This window comes from Eublepharis macularius, chromosome 1, assembly GCF_028583425.1.
Source record: "Eublepharis macularius isolate TG4126 chromosome 1, MPM_Emac_v1.0, whole genome shotgun sequence".
NCBI lineage: Eukaryota > Metazoa > Chordata > Lepidosauria > Squamata > Eublepharidae > Eublepharis > Eublepharis macularius.
The window spans coordinates 201,172,935-201,189,868 of NC_072790.1; the positions used below are offsets into that span (position 1 = coordinate 201,172,935).

General features: G+C 42.9%; 1 protein-coding gene across 1 annotated transcript in view; it reads left to right on the plus strand.

Annotated features, from left to right (window-relative positions):
- The window catches only part of PRKCE (protein kinase C epsilon), a 425,910-nt gene that overhangs the window by 346,931 nt on the left and 62,045 nt on the right, over window positions 1-16,934 (plus strand). The gene's annotated exons all lie outside the window — the stretch shown is intronic.

Consider the following 16,934-nt stretch of genomic DNA (forward strand, 5'->3'; position numbering starts at 1 on the left):
GCACCATTTTCTGAGAAAGCAAGGGCCACATTTTTGTGTGCGCGTAATTTCAATGTAATTCCACCGCTCCAAACCACTACATAAGGACTTGACTTTACAAGCTTATCGTGCACAAAATAATTGGCACCAAGAAAACACATGTTGCCAACATTGACAGACACCATCCAAAAACAAAGTAGCAATATGCCAAAAACATTTACATAGCTGTGTTTGCCTGGTGGAATTTGAGGGGGAAATAGGCACATAAGAGTATCATGAGTGCCAGTGGTAACTGATTAATATGATCGTATTTTTCCTACTGGATCAATGAGAGGCAAAATTGATAAGAGAACAAAGCTTCCAAGAGAAGGTTCCTTTTTGTGGGTTTTTGCAGTGTTTGGATCACTTGTACAATTGCCATGCAATGGATTAACCAGGTAGATGATTTGAAACAAACTGTGCCCTGCCTTCCCAGTCATGGACTTGGCATCCTTTCTGAAGTTATAGTTTAACAGGTTCTCAGCATGTCTGAAAGCTTTTGAAATGCACAGTGATTGGATATGCCACATAATCTCTCTCAAAACGCATCAGCCTTCTGCTGTAGCATGGCTCAAAAGGTTGTCTCCGAGAATAGTCTTCATGTAGCTACTTCGCCTGGAGGACAAGCATTTGAATTCCCCTATTCTCTGAGAAAATTTACTCCACAGAATCCTAAAGATGTGCTCTGTGAAATGGTTGGAGGGAACAAATTGTCTTGTTTTGGGTGGCAAATATTTATTTAGTCAAGCCAACCTGTATTTCAGTAATGTGTTTTAAGTTTTAAATTTACATAGAAAAAAAAATAACATCATACATTTTGGTTTGTTTGTCTGTTTTACTCCGTGACTAGCAAAATGCCCATCATTGCCACAGGTTGAGTAGAGTTTGTACATTGCCAAAGTACCTTGAACCCCCTGCAGGAAGTCGTATCAATAAGGGTCAACGTCAGGGCAGGTCTTGCCTCACCACATCCACACTGTCCTTGAGTTTACCACTTGGCTTTCTCCCATGTAAGTGAATATTTGCTACTCATTCCTGCAGGAACAATAAAGCCGTGGACTTGGGGATTACAGAATGGTGAGTGCTAGACCTGTTCCCTAGCTCTGGTGATTCCTTGAGCTTACCTCTATCTACATCCCCCCCCCACCCTGTATTCTGGTCACATTGCAGTGTGACACCATGCTGGGAACTAGAACTGTGGCTTTAGTATCACCTGATATCTATAGTGTATGACATGAAAAACGCCACCAAATTTTTATTAAAAGGTTGACATACTTTTAACTTTAACCAGCTGCCTATTTTAGGAGCAAGACAATAAAACTAAAAGAGAACAAGGAGTCCAAAAACCAGAGATATTTTTTTTCCTTTTTGCTCCTATGTAGTGTTTTTGTTTTACTTCCTGAGTTGCAGCAGCTGAAATAATTTTTTATTGTTATATTCTCGCTCGTCGCAGACATAGAAACATGTTTTCTTTGGCTCAGCTCTTTAAAAGCCCACCTGATGAGAAGACGGAACTGGCTGTCTAAGAGGCATTTGAGGTTGTGTGAATTGATTTCAAGTTTAGGGTTTTTTTCTGTGTGCAGGGGGGAGCCTCCCACGACATAAATATGAACTGCACTGAGTCTAAACTAAATTTCCGGCAAGGAAAAAGAGTCTGCATATTATGAAGTTCTTGGGAGTATAAAATTTAACTTTAGTAAATCCATCTTACAATGCCCTCTCAGCCCAATACTCAGGGAATTGAGTCATAATAGTTTTAATTTGATCCTAATCAGCACTTAGATTTGTTTTTCAAATGAATGCGCCCAACTCCTTCTCTAGCCAGGGGGTGATGAACCTAATGCTGAACAATTCAGGGAAGTATAAGCCAGCACCACTTCTGGAAGAAGTTTCAGCTTCTCTCTGGATTCAGCACAGTGAGGTTTGTACAGGAAACTTCCTTGCCTAAAAGCTTCTCTCCTGATTTGGCAGATGTGTACTTAAAGGTCTCCAAATATGAATCAAGTTACCACACCGCCATTTCTCTCCTCACCTGGCTGCAAGCTTCACAGTGCAACCCTAAGCAGAGCTATGTAACCTTCAAAGTCTATTGACGTAAATTAGCTTAGAACTCTGCTTGGGACAATACTATAAATCCAGCATCTAGGGCTAGAACATGTTGCAGCCTGAAACACCTTTCAAGAACAAAATTTGGCTGAAGTGCATGATTCTCCATTAGCTCACTTACCCCCACAATTGCATTACACAAGTAGACTTTATTGCTCCCCCCCCCCCCCCCGAGGTGTGATTTCCCAAGATGCTGCTTGAAATACATCAGGTCCCAAATATTTGTATCTTCACTAACACAACATCTCCATAATATGGAGCATGCATAAACTTAGCTTTTCTTTCTTTTGCACCTTAGCAAATAAAAATCACAGAAGTTAAACTCCAATTTGTAGTCAAGTCTTAAATTCTGAGAAACTTTTCATTCAACTCACACGTTCTTTTGTTAGCAGAAAGAATAACAGTTGCATTGGAGTAGAGTACTTTTTGGTTTCTTCCATGGAAAGAAAGGCTAAAACATTTAGGACTTTTTAGTTAAGCAATTAAGGAAAGCAATTAAGGAAAGACATGATTTATAAAGTTATAAATAGCTTGGAGAAAATGGGCTGAGTGGTGATTCCTTTAGGATCACTGCCATAGGTTCATATTTTTAAATAACTCATCACATAATTGTTGCTACAGGATGTGGTGATTGGTTGATGGCTTTAAAATTCATGGAGGATAGGCAAACAGTGGCTCTGACCTGGACAGCCCAGGTGAGCCAGATCTCAGAAGCTAAGCAGGGTCAGCCTTGGTTAGTAATTGGATGGGAGACCTCCAACAAAGACCAGGGTTGCAGAGGCAGGCAATGGCAAACACCTCTGTTAGTCTCGTGCCATGAAAACCTCACCAGGGTCGCCATAAGTCAGCTATGACTTGAGGGCACGCTCCACCACCACAAGCAATCAATGGGTATCAGCCCTGATGGAACCTCTGCAGTCAGAGGATGAGTACCAGATGCTAGAGTCATACTTCTGGTTTTCATACTCTTTGCAGTAGAAACATCTGGTGAATTCTGGTTGAAAACAGGCTATTAGAGTAGAGAGAACTATAGTGAGATCTAGCAAGGGCCTTATCAAACAGTGGCACATTTTGTGATTTCTGCTTTCTAAAATGTTCCTTAACGTTTTAAAAGCTTTGCACAACTGGAGTCTTTTAGGTAACTTTGACATTTTCAAATTTCACTATACTCATGAAAGACTTTAATATCGTAACATTACCCAGATTTGGAAACACACTATCATTTAAGTAGCTTTCATTCTGTGTCAAAGTAGGAGCTTAACAATATCCATGAACATGAACATTCCTTGCTCAGTTTATCTTAAAGCAAAAAAAAAAGAGAGAGAGACATTCTGCAGGTTCCTTTTACAAGCTTCTTATGTTTTTTATGAGCCTTCTCAAGGGGATGAAAAATATTCTATGATAATTTTTACATGTTCCAATAGATAGTCTATGAATATTTGAGGAATGTGAGAAGGTAAGGTCTCAGTGTAAATTCCTCTTAAAACCTTGGCTTTTATCAGACAGTGGAACTATGTATTATAGTCAACATGGGGATCAACAGTCTTGTTACCGTGTGTGGTCTGTACATGTGTGTGTTAGGCATATGGCTTGTGTTCATGACTGCAGCTTCCCATGCTGGACTCAGTAGCACAGGTAGCAACGGGAGGAGAGAAACCTAAGCTGTCTTTTGTTCCTGTCCTGGCAGAAGTGACTGACTTAGATTTTCACACCCAGCTCTAACAGAGCCAGTCTGGTGTAGTGATTAAGAATGGCAGGACTGTAATCTAGAGAACTGGGTTTGATTCCCTACTCCTCCACCTGAAGCCAGCTGGGTGACCTTGTGACAGTCACAGCTCTCTCAGCCCCACCTATCTGTTGTGGGGAGAAGAAGGGAAGGTGAATTGTAAGCTGCTCCGAGATTCCTTTGTGTAGTGAAGGGTGATGTATAAAACCAACTCTTCTTCTCCTTCTTCTTTAATATACCCCAAACCACCACATCTTATTTTAAGAATTTTTTGGGCAAAGCAATAGGACTCCAGTGCAAGGTTGGAAAGAAGATGGAATTGGGAATTTAGCACAAATATCAGAGAAAGAAGCTGAAGTACAAGCACACAAAGTAACAGCCAAGTATGTTGCAGTACAAAAGCACTAAAGAAGCCCATCTTTACCCCATCTGAGTGCTCGTTTAATATTTACTCCACAATGTGCATTGTGTATCTCAGTCTCAGATAGCAGAGGGTTGAAGAGAGGGAGCAAAAGAATTGACAGCAGGAAGAGTAGAGGGGAGATATTACCATATCTGCATGAGGATGTCATCTGGAGTGGTTTGTGAGTGTGCAGGTATCCAGTGGTCTGAGTGGACCTCAGACTTGCACAAACCCAAAGGTTAGGAGTTCCAGGGGGGAATTATTTGATAAGGTTACAAAGCGGAAATCTGGACAATAGGAAGTTTAGGGGGCAGAGGGCCTGAAGAAGTGACTGAGTGAGAGCAAGCTTGGATTCTGATCATATAGTATCAATGCCAAACATGAGCTGGAACACTGAGAGCGGAACTACAAGTGACAAAAGGCACAGGTTGGACACTTGTCAGCTTCCCTCAAGTTTTGATGGGAAATGTAGGCATCCTAGTCTTGCAGCTTGGCTCTCCGACTGCTGTCCAACGGACTTTTCAACTGTCACTTGTCCAACATTCTGCCAAGCTGCCTACATTTCCCATCAAAACTTGAGGGAAGCTGACAAGTGTCCAACCTGTGCCTTTTGTCACTTGTAGTTCCACTCTGAGTGGCTGGTCTTGCAGTAGATGCTAGAGGGGAGGAAGGAGGGAAGACTCGAGGCACAGAAAAGGGGTATCTAGGAAGGGGCATCTCTTGGAACAATTTGCTATAGTTACAGATTTTATTTTATTTTTGTTAGACCAGATCAAGATTAGACAAAAGGACAAGATTATACCTGTCCTTTTGTGCCAAGCCTTCACCTTTCCATGGCTGCACTAGCTGGCCATTATATTCCATGATAAAAATCCCTTTCCTGTTTTTCTTGTAGCCAGTCTGACCTTGTGCATATCCCTCTGATTGAGGCTTACCTAAACCTTTTTGTAAACAACTCTTTAGACAAGGGTGGGCAAGATTTTTCTGCGATGGCAGGACAAGTGGGTCAGTCGAGAGGTGGAAATTTGGGCCACAAAATTAAGGTAGAATGGTCACTTCCACTAAGAATAGCAGTCCACTGTTACATTGCTCTCCTCCCTCCTTCAATGTGTACGAATATTCCTCTATGTCATATCACTTTTCTGCTTATTACTGGCTGCTGTTCAAGGGACAGGAGAATTCACCACATGATGGTGTCATGACATGAGGTATGTTTGTATTTGAGAATGCTTTGCCTTCAGTCCTCAAGGCAGGTACAAACTGAATGCAATACTGTATACAACTAGAATGTAAGAATAAACCATATCTTCATTAAAAAGTTATCAGACAAAAGAGCCATGATGCTCACTAAGTGTGTCTAACCTACTTTACTGGGTTATTGCGAAGATAAAATAGAGGCAATAGAAATACGTATGTTAGGATTGCCAGGCCACAGAGTTCCCCTGAAGAAAATGGCTGCTCTGGAGGGTGGATTCTATGGCATTATACCCCGCTAAGGCCCTTCCCCAAACTCTGCCCTTTCGAGGCTTCACTCCCCAAATCTCCAAGAACGTCCCAATCAGGAACTGGCAATTCTAATGTATATCATCCTATGGTTCTTTGAAGAAAGGTGCAATTGATGTTCAGTTCTGTATATTCTATCGACTGATCACTTTGTTTTGTGAAGCCAACATTTTAAAGTGTGAAAATGTTATAGAAATCTATATCCAAAATGGATAGACAGCAAATGTGGGGTGGAGATATGTCTGTTTGAGAGTATTGTAGGACTAGGGTACTTACCTTTTGCTATTTGAGGTCCTGTACCTAACTCCATAACTTCATACATTGAGATGTATAGAAACTATCAGCCTTTATACAAAACTAATGCTGGAGAAGAAACTCCTTTTGGCCGTGGTCTTGAAAACTTATTCTTGAGGAGGCGTTTTAAATCGTATCTATGGCACCATTTGCAGAAAATGCTTTGAGATTTCAATCCGAGTGCCTTCTAACAATTTAGTTCATGCTAACTTTCCAGTGCTGATCAGTTAAAAGAATTCTTGCTTTATGGAATTTTAATAAATTCATATCATTATGAACACTGTGTTCAAATAAATTGTGAAAATAAGCTATTTCTTAGACCCAGGGCAGAGTTTGCGACCCAACGGTATTTTTTTCGTAAATTTTCCATTCAAGATTATCACAGCACTTTTAGACGTCTCTTTTTATGCTGCGAAACTGGAACCTACTGTTGTCACTGGCTGACCTTTGTGTACAAGTACATGGGAACTTTACTGAGATACTTCACATGGTCAAGAAGGATGGGGGAGTCCTCTTCCTGCTTTGACTAGTGAATATCTTTACACTGGCAGCTTGTTCATAGGGCCTAGCTGCATGTTACATGATCATAAGTGTAACAAAAGCCCATTAGCTACTTTCCATGGGGGGGGGGAATCTTGAGGAAGGAGATGCTCAATGGTTGTGGCAGGAATATGTGGGTGGGTGGCTTAATTTATTCTCTTTTGTGCTCCTAAGGAAAATCAACCCTCAGGGTTCTATTATAAATGCACAAATGATGTCAGTGTGTAATTCTGCCCTTAGCTGAATCTTCTGCATCTAGATCTTCTTCATCTAAACTCACAAGTAAAAAATGAATAGGTGTTTTCTGGGTTCTCTACACAGGGTAGTTTCCCAGATTCCTTCCAGACTTTAGGAATCAAGGCTCTTCCTCCTCACTCCAGATTGATTGTGCAGTCTGCTTATGTCAGTAAGAACTGGGATTTTTAACTCAAAGCCCAACCACTAATAGGCTGTCCTAGGCTGAAGGAAGTGGCACCAGTAGTATTACAAAGATGTTTTTGGAAGTTCCAAGAAAGGATGTTATCAGATAATTAAACTATATTAAATTTTATTTATGAGTACTTACACATACTGTATTCATAAACAGATGTAGTTGCCCTGATCCAAGAAGGAAGATTCACGTATATGTGTAAGCAACGTGAATGCCAATGTGCATCTGTATGCACATTCCAGTCCACATCACCATGCTCACCTAGACTCCACTGAACTAGTAACATCCCTATGCAGAACCACCAGTTTTTAGGTATGACTTGTTGGCCATGACTAGCACTGTATTGGGGCAAAGGGTACAATCCATCCATACGTTCTCCTGCACAAGCCCCTTTGAAATGAAAGGGAACTGCATACAAGCACTGTTCTTTCACATTCAGTTTGGGGAAGAGGGGTCTCCTCTTGTTGCAAAGTCTTACTTGAACAGGAAATAACAACTGGGTTCATCCTTTTTTATTTGTTGCATTTGTAAGATTAGATCCCACAGTAGATCAGAACACTTAGCATCTCTCTCTCTCTCTCTCTCTCTCTCTCTCTCTCTCTCTCTCTCTCTCTCTCTCTCTCTCTCTCTCTCTCTCTCTCTCTCTCTCTCTTGGCAGTTGATGATATACTCCAGACTTTTCTTTCTAAAGAGAGAGCAGGAGGAGCTGTGGGCAGATGCCGTGCCTGGCTGATTGTAAAAATGCCAACCCAGAGCATCAGCCCTTCCATTGATCCTTAGAATCTGGCATGCTTCATGGGCTCTGCCACTGCATGCAATTAATCTTTGAGCAATCTCCTTTTTCATCCTACTGGATGTCTAACGAGAAAGGATTCATGGAAAAAGGTTATAATGCTGCAGGCATGTATTTGTTTAAATATAGCTGGGCTGCTCCAATTAAGAACCTTTGTTGACATTTTTTGTAATGTGATGATAACAAGATTTTCTTTAAAGCCGTATAGGATGGCCTCCAGTGTCCCCTATATATGGTCACAGATCACATGACTTGTATAATCATCAGCCCGGGGGCAAGTTAATGTCCCTCAGTACTACAGTATCATGAGTTCTGCAAGAAGGTAAATGGTTGGTAATCAGTGGGGTCTCATCCAGCAGGTCCTGTACCTAGCCATAGTCTTGTTCTGAAAAAATCTTCAGTACTGTTCAAGCAACATGGGTGAGAAAGCTTGAGCTGCTGAATTCCAAGCAGAGGATCTTTGCCCTGCCAAACCAGGAACAGGATCTAGCCAGTGGAGCTGGTAGTGGGGAGCATTCCATGCAGTTTCTGCTATTGCTGGCCATAGGCATATATATGTACGGGTAGGTGCAGAACTAGTTTTGCACACCTTGTATGTATTATTAAATGGCAACATTAAAACGTATTTCTTTGCCTTTTGTTCCTCTCATAGTATTAAATGGGACATGCAAAAGGGACTTGCATTAAACAATATTCAACATTTTGGTTTTATATTAATGGAAAATAACACTTCATAAAATTATTCATAACGAGCCCCGTGGCTCAGAGTGGTACGCTGCAGTACTGCAGCCCAAGCTCTGCTCACGACCTGAGTTCAATCCCAGCGGAAGCTGAGTTCAGATAGCCGGCTCAAGGTTGACTCAGCCTTTCATCCTTCCGAGGTCGGTAAAATGAGTACCCAGTTTCCTGGGGGTAAAGTGTAGATGACTGGGGAAGGCAATGGCAAACCACCCCGTAAAAAGTCTGCCAAGAAAACGTCGTGGTGCGATGTCCCCCCATGGGTCAGTAATGACTCAGTGGTTGCACAGGCGACTTTTAAAAATTATTCATACTGCTCCTAAAGGCTTCAGAAGGAAATGCTGCTTTCGATGGTCACTAATGGTTGTGATGCATGTGGGAAACTCAGCCCCCCCTTGCAAATCTGTACTATGAGGATAATAATAGTGGCATAACTTATAGGGTTGTTATAAGGAATGCTGAGATGATGTTTGCAAAGCTCTTTGCATGTTCAAAGTGCTATATGAATCAACATCTTTTTAAAAGGGTTAAGCTATTTTGTCATAGGAATAAATTATTGTGAAAAGTGAGTTTTAAAAATGCTACTTCATGCACCTTTGTGGTTTTCATTATCATCCATCCCTAAAAGTGGAAGTGAGGCAGTTTGTAGCAGAGGCTTCTTGTTGTTCAGTAGTTTGCATTTAATTTTGTGTACTAAGTTCAGTGTCTCTGTGTAATTTCAATCAGAAGCAGGAAATGTTTATTCAAGCCCAAATGGGTGGGACAGTTGCAGATTTCGGTAATTTTAAACAAACTGCTAGAGCATCCTGTTTAAATAGAGTTAAGCAATCACGAGTTTTATACTGGCTGGGAAAGAATTTCATACTCCCATAATTTTGAATAAAATACTGTTTTACAAAGCCCTCCCAATGTTATGATAATATATTCCATCTCCTTCTTGAATGTGACTTTCATTTAACAAAATGCTGTCCTGTAAGCGCCATAAGTTTGAACTGAGGACTCTGGCAGCAAGACCGTGGCACCTTATTCTTTGTGCCACTGTTGTAGCTTACCGAAAAAAGCTGCTGGCCTGCTCTCTACACTTCACTACCTCCACTGCCAACAGCCAAAGGATAGTACTACAGCTACCAATTCAACAGAGGTCAGGTGATAGAAGGGACCAATAGGGTTCTGTACAGTTGTTCTATAAAATTTCTGACTCAGGTCTGTGTCATAAATCTGAGCAATTTGTGACTGAGGTAGAGAACAAGCAGCGTTCTGATTGGCTGGTCCCACATGTTGAGTACATGGCTACTTGACTGAGTGCCTGATTTCTGGCTTAAAGCTTGCCTGCTTAAAGCCTTCAGAGTGCCTTCAGAGTGCCAGCTGTGATATGGCCAGGGCTTTTTTTCAGCGGGAACGTGGTGGAACAGAGTTCCCAAACCTCTTGAAAATGGTCACATGGCTGGTGGCTCCGCCCCCTGATCTCCAGACAGAGGGGAGTTTAGATTGCCCTCCGCGCCGCTCAGCAGCGTGGAGGGCAATCTAAACTCCCCTCTGTCTGGAGATCAGGGGGCGGGGCCACCGGCCATGTGACCATTTTCTCCGAGGTCAACCCACTGAGTTCCACCACCTCTTTTCCCAGAAAAAAAGCCCTGGATATGGCCATACTGTATCTTCACTCTTGCACTCTGTTGTTTATAGATCGGCTTGAGGCCCAATGATAATAGTGACCTGTGGGACTACAGCTAGAGTGCAGTTGGTCTGGGTTCTAAAGTTGCTATCCTGTCCTGAAGCCACTTGCTTGAAAGATATTCCATTGGGCTTATTGTGGAGCAGACAGTGTGAAGGCTACAACTTTTTAGGGGTTTCATTTTTAAAGTTTCAAAAATGCTTTCATTTTCTAAACCATTGTAATACATTTAAATCTCTGGAGAAATAATGTAACTTTCTGGAATAGTTTCGAAGAGAGGGGGAAATCTTTTGACACAGTGAACTTAGTTTAAGGACTTGCTGGAATCAGGAAAGGTTTTTCACACCCATTTATATGAGAAACATAAAACAAGGGGAAAATGTTACTTGGAGAATGCTGATAAGTGTTATCAGCTGTTACTTCTAGTTATTGAGGGGTGTGTGTATGATGCCTTTCCTGATTTGGGGGCTTTGAACCGTGCGCGAAGGGAGCTCCTCAAGTCTGGAACTGGTGGTGACAATGTTGCCTGCCTGACACACAGCACGGACACACGTCTAGGGTTTGAAAGGGGAAAACATTGCATGATTTATTTCTGCTTTGTAATATTTTTGCTAATTGAGCTGTCTTCAGCTGCTCTACAGACTGCCCGGCTCTAATGTTTCTCAGAAGTTGAGATTGTCCTCCATGTTTCTAGCAATACCCGCCATGCCCTCTGGCCCTCTTTCATCATGCTGCAATCTAATACGGTCTAATTAAATTTAAATAGAAACACAAACATAAGGAAAGATGGATTAAATTCTGTCAAAAACCAGGGGGAAATACACACATACGCGCACACACGCATAAAGACACACACACATACCCATATATATAGTTTTAAAGTGGATAGACAGTAAACATTTCTCAGGCTGAAAACAATGCATCAAAGCCATTACCTTTTGTCTGGAATATACATGAAGTTTCTTTCCCCATTGATGCTATCTTTCCAACTGTAAACAGTGAACAGTTTGCAGACAGTCCTGGACCAAAACAAAACTGACTGGCACGAATATTTATCCCTCTGTGCAGGAAGCTGTTGGTCATCACTTAGACCTCCTCATTAGGAGTGTCCCATTCTGTTTCCCATAGTTTACATTTAGCTGTTCCTGGAAGCAACGACAACGTGCTCAACACTTTTTCACAGGGAATAAAGTCGCCCCAAGGCAATCACAGCTACAAGTAGATGCATAACAAAGGTCAGCAGATCTACAAAGGGGTTCCCCAGGGACCCCTCACCTCCAATGGCCATTCACTGATGGGTGTGTCATTCCAGTGCTCTTTGCCACACATAGCTATTGCTTACAGTCAGAGGCCTGTTAGAACTCCTGTTAGAAGCAAGGTTCGGCAGCCATTTTGCTCTCCCAGGTCATGCAATCTGGCTTCTTAGGCTTAGAGTCCAAGTAGTGGCATACCTATGCCATGTGGTAAACAAGGTTTCTACAAGAGCAAGATTTGGGTCCAGTAGACTGTTAGTCTCTAAGATCCTACTGGGCCCAAATCTTGCTCTTCTACTATGTACCAACACAGCTACCCACCTGAAACTATGTTCATAGAAGATTTCTAGGTTTACTGTGGAAACACTGATAGGCCTCCCACTGCACATAACAACCAGGCAAGGCAAAGGTTGTCAACAATACATGGCCTAATGGTGACAGGCTACTCCAAGGAATCTGATTGGATAGCATGAGCTGGAAAGAGAGGGTCTCTTTTCAGCCACAGCTGAGAGGAATCGAGTGTGAATGGTTGGGAGATGGAGTCATCCCAACTGCAGAGCAGTTAAACCTTGGCAGGAGAACTGGGGATAAGTTGACAAGGAAGTGTGGGAAGTAGTTGTAGACTCCTGAACAGCCCAAAGAAAGGGGATAGATCTTCTAAGGAGACTTTCTCTACCCAGTTAAACGGTGAGGTAGCTGTGGAGAGTGACGAGACCATCATACTACCAAGGTCAATATCATCTATTCTGACAGGCATCAGCTCTCGAAGATCTCAAGTAGAGATCTTTCACATCACTTGGGCCTTTTAACTGGGATGTCAGTGATTGAACCTGGGACCTTCTGCATTCAAAGCAGATGCTCTACCAATGAGTCATGGCTCCTGCCCTCTCCATTGAAGCACAACTGAAGACCAAAAACAGCTAACAGCACTGGGCATATAATCAGGCATGAACAGTGCGGGGAGGATAAGATCCCACCTCCTGTGTTTGACCCCGTCCTCCCTGTGTTGGCTGGAACCTGGTGACAGTAGCACATATACATACACCTCAATCTGCCTGGCTCTGGGTAAATGGGTTGTAGCCTTCAAAAATGGACACCAGTATACACAGATTCTGGTATGGTGGTTGGGAATAGGGCCAACAGACATAATCCTATTCCCCTGCCCTCTGTTTCCTCATTTTGATATTCACTTCTTCCACATGTTCCAATTTTTTCAAGTTTTCCCTGTCCCAAAGCCGTGTCTTCCTGATTTGCTTCAAGAACTCATCTTTCACATGCATCATCCTCATGCGTGTTTTGTGGGTGTTTGTTGGGGGGGGGGAGGTCCCAAAACAGAGAACGCATTCTTTATCTGTGCCTCGTCGCAAACTGTCCTTTTTTTTTTGAGCATATGTAGGATTGCATTATACCATTGTCCTGTCTTTCAGTTTCTGTAGAAACTGGGCATGTTTAGTACTCTGTCCTCTACCATTGATTTCCCGCTCAAAATTTTAAATGCAAAAGTGTTTCAGAAATATATCCTACTATATAAAAGGCAAACCTTTTACTCACTCACTCCTTATCCCCATGCAAGCGCAGTACACAGGGATAAGAAGCGAGTTGGTGGCAAAACAGTTTGCCTCCCCGCTGCCTGCTCAGGGCTTCCAGAGGCCCAGAAAGGCTCAGCATGGTGGTGAGGCCCTCCCAAGGTCCTGCAGTGGCCGGGGGGGTTGGAGCTCCCTGCCGCGTCCTCAGGGCCTTGGGAGGGCCACGTACAAGTTGAGTGGTGGCCGAGGGGCCAGAGGAGGAGAGAGCCCCCTGATGTCCCCCCTCAACTGCTGCCATGGGGGGAGGTGCAGGGGGCAGCACTGCTAGGGCCCATTGTATTTTCCCAAACAAAGGGACTTATTGCTAGTTTAAAATAACATCAGAAATGGTATTCCATTCTCATTGTTGTTCCTAGACTGATAGTTCGATTGCCGAGTGATCCAATGTAGGAAGTACTGCAGTATGATTCCCTTTGTATACATAGATATCGTAATAATGCAAGGACCATTAAAAAGGGGGGGGATTATACGATCGCACATTTGAGCCAGATGCATGTGTGATGTTTAAGGGAGGGGTACTGATGAGAGGAGGGGTTGGAGCTTTGTTGGAGGGCTCTTCTGAAGCGCAAGACACCCTCCACGTACATTGATATGGTAAGATAATCATGTGGAAAACCTGCATCAAAAATAAACATGGACCAAAACAGGTCTCACAAAAAACACTTAAAAACTGGGATTATCATGACCTGCTCACGCATGGGAAACCATGACATGTGTAAGGAGTGAGAATTCCATTGGCAGGCCATTCCTTTAATGACGCATGGAAGCGACCACGGTTTGGCCATCTGCACTGGACTTCTGATGCCTGTTTTCACAGTTGCTTCTGCTTATACTTTACAGTTTGGGAGTCATTATGTTTGGACTCCATATCTATAACATTTAAGCACCATGTTTTGCTGAACACTGTAATCTCCAAGCAGTCCTGGGAACTCCTTAATTACATAATCTGAAATAAGAGGAAAGATCACAAATAACATAGTTGTAGACTAATCCCCTTTTGGCATCTGTAAAACAAAAACAAGAAAAGCTTCCATGTAAAATAAGCTAAAGAGTCTTGAGAAGTAATTAAAGGTGTTTTTAAAAAACCATTTTCCTTTTTTTTTTCCTGTTACAATCCAACCTGTTCTAAAAACAAAGAGACGATAAACTCACAGCTAAATGAGATTTTGTTAAACATGGTCTGCATAACTTTTGACCCATCAAGCCAAATGGAGCTCATGTATTTTGTGGCCAGCCATGCTCAGCAGCCCTCCTATGTGACAGGCCTCAGTCTGTGTCTTGGATGGGAACTATATGCCTCTTTCTGAGAGTCAAGTTGACCTGTGACAGCCTCAAGGAGAGGACCACACAGAGCTTGTTATTAGCTGAGCTGGTGTAATCCTACGGGAGAGGTTAAGGGACAAAGAGTCAAGGGCATGCAAAAGGCATGAGCATAAGAACATGGCAAGAGGTGAAAACAAACTCGAAGAATGGCCTGTGAGGAGAGGTGGCTGATATCTGCAGAAATAAGTAAGGCTTACTTTCACGCATGTATTTTGAATAACCAGCCAGATCTTTGGCTGCAAGACTATTTTTTTCTTTTTATCATCAAAGGACTATATGCTTTCAAGCCTCTGGATCTAGATGCCAGCTCTCTACTGGCTGAGTGGTTTCATCCAGTCCTCCTCCACCATTCTTCCCAGAGAACATGATTTTGACCCAATACAGCTTGTGTGGGAACTCAGGTGTGCTCATGGTGTGTAACACCTACCCACAAGGGGATGTCCAGTTCACTAGTGGTTCTAATTCTTTTTTTTTTCCATGTTGAAATACTTTCATTTGACAATAGATCATCTAGATCTCAAAACAGTTTCAAATCTGGCCACTTACAGGCATATTTAAAAATAATTGTTAAAAGCTGAAATACAAATGGCAAAATCTTTAGCACCCCACATAGTGCAGGCAGCTTAAGAGACTGACTAATAGGTTTGCCAGCACATGGGCAATCCCCCAGGTTCTAAGTCTAGAGCAATAATTATGCTGTTCCTCATTCATCCTTGCCTATGACATGGTGTCCCTATGGACACTATGCCCCTATGGACACTATGCTGAAGGTTCATGCATTGAGGAGGGCCAAGAGAATTCTTTCCCCAGGCACTAGGATCAAACAGCCCAAAATGTCTGATTTGGCTGGTGGCTGTAATTCTGAATATGGAGGAAAATGCAGAAAGCAGGCGCCTCCTGCAGGAGAATGAGAAGCCACTTCCTGTTTACGGTTCTGGACTGTATCCTTGGACCTCCATCCTGCACCTAGTTATCTCGACTACCTTTACTCCATTATCTTCAGTGGCACAATGGGCTGCATCACCAAGGACCTCTAAGAACACACCTGCATGCCTCCAGTGCTCACTTCAGCGAGCTGTGAGAAGCAAAAAAAAGCCATTGTAAAAATGGTACGTGTGTTTCTAGACAGCATTGGTTCTTTCATTTGATTTCAAGATGCAGGAAATTCAAATATCAACTTCAGAGTCACATAGGGTTTGCCAGGTCCCCGGGAGCTGAAAGCGGGGGATGGGGGGGAGCACACCAGTGGGGATTTACCTCTCTCATGCACCCTGGAATGCTGTTACGTTGTGCTGGGAATGATGTCATTCCCAGTGTGACATAGAAGCAATGGGTTGTGATGGGGAGCCCCAGTGCAACCTGGTGCTTCTGCATCACACTGGGAATGACGACATTCCCTGAGCCACATAAGCCTCCCTCCATGTCATTTTCTCTGTAACAGCCAGAGGGAGTCACAGTTTGACCTGTTGAGGAAACTTATGTGTAGTCCTTCAGCACATATAAGCTTCTTCAATGGGGCAAATAGCACTGTGGCCTGTTGTTGTGTCCCACACTGTATCAGGCAGGCATGTGCCGGGGAACTACGTTCTGAGCACAGGACTGCAGACATGCATTTGAGTGACAGAACTGGTAGCAGCCACATGGAGGGCATGAGGACTTAATAAAATGCTGATCAAATCTAGGATGGTTTAATTGAACAGTTAAATGTGAAATATGAATGCATCAGACATGTATCACACAGGCATACTTGTCAAGGATCTGTGATCAACTGCAGTGCCTCCTTGTTGAGCATTCAGTATCAGGCCTCTGAATAATCTGTGGCGAAACCCTCACTCCTTTCTCTTTCCTGCCCTTGATCTCCTCTGTACTGCTCCTTTGCTACCACTTGTATTTTTGAGCAGTACAGAAGTGAAATGGCCGGTTCAATACTGTAAATGAAAGGGAAGAAAGCAGACAATTACTTGCATACACAAATAACAACAACAACATTTGATTTATATAATACCCTTCAGGACAACTTAATGCCTCACTCAGAACGGTTTAGAAAGTGCGTTATTATTATCCTCATGACAATCACCCTGTGAGGTGGACAGGGCTAAGAGAGCTCAGAGTTGTGACTGACACAAGGTCACAAACACACACACTGTTAAGAAGCAGGTCCAGGTATAAGCTGGACAGAGGACCTAGAGCAGGATAGATGCTGGAGAAGGCATCCTATTTGCCAGGTCACCATATCTGGGAATTCAAATACCGCAGTGCAAGTGAGGGTCAGTCACCCAAGTATGGGGCTGATACAGAGGAACTTCAGGGCATGTGACAGTCATTTAAAAATGTATTCATGTTGTCATTCACTGGACTACAGGTGCCATCTGCCAAACAGGACTGCTAACATATCACTGCTGTGTAAACCCACTGAAATATGGGTTTCTTGGCAGACAAGGAAGTTCTGCACATGGTAACTGCTTCACCCCTGTCAAGCTTGACAGTCCAGTGGAAAGCAAGCATGAAAAAGTAAACAAATACATACAATGATCGCTCAGGTGGGTCCC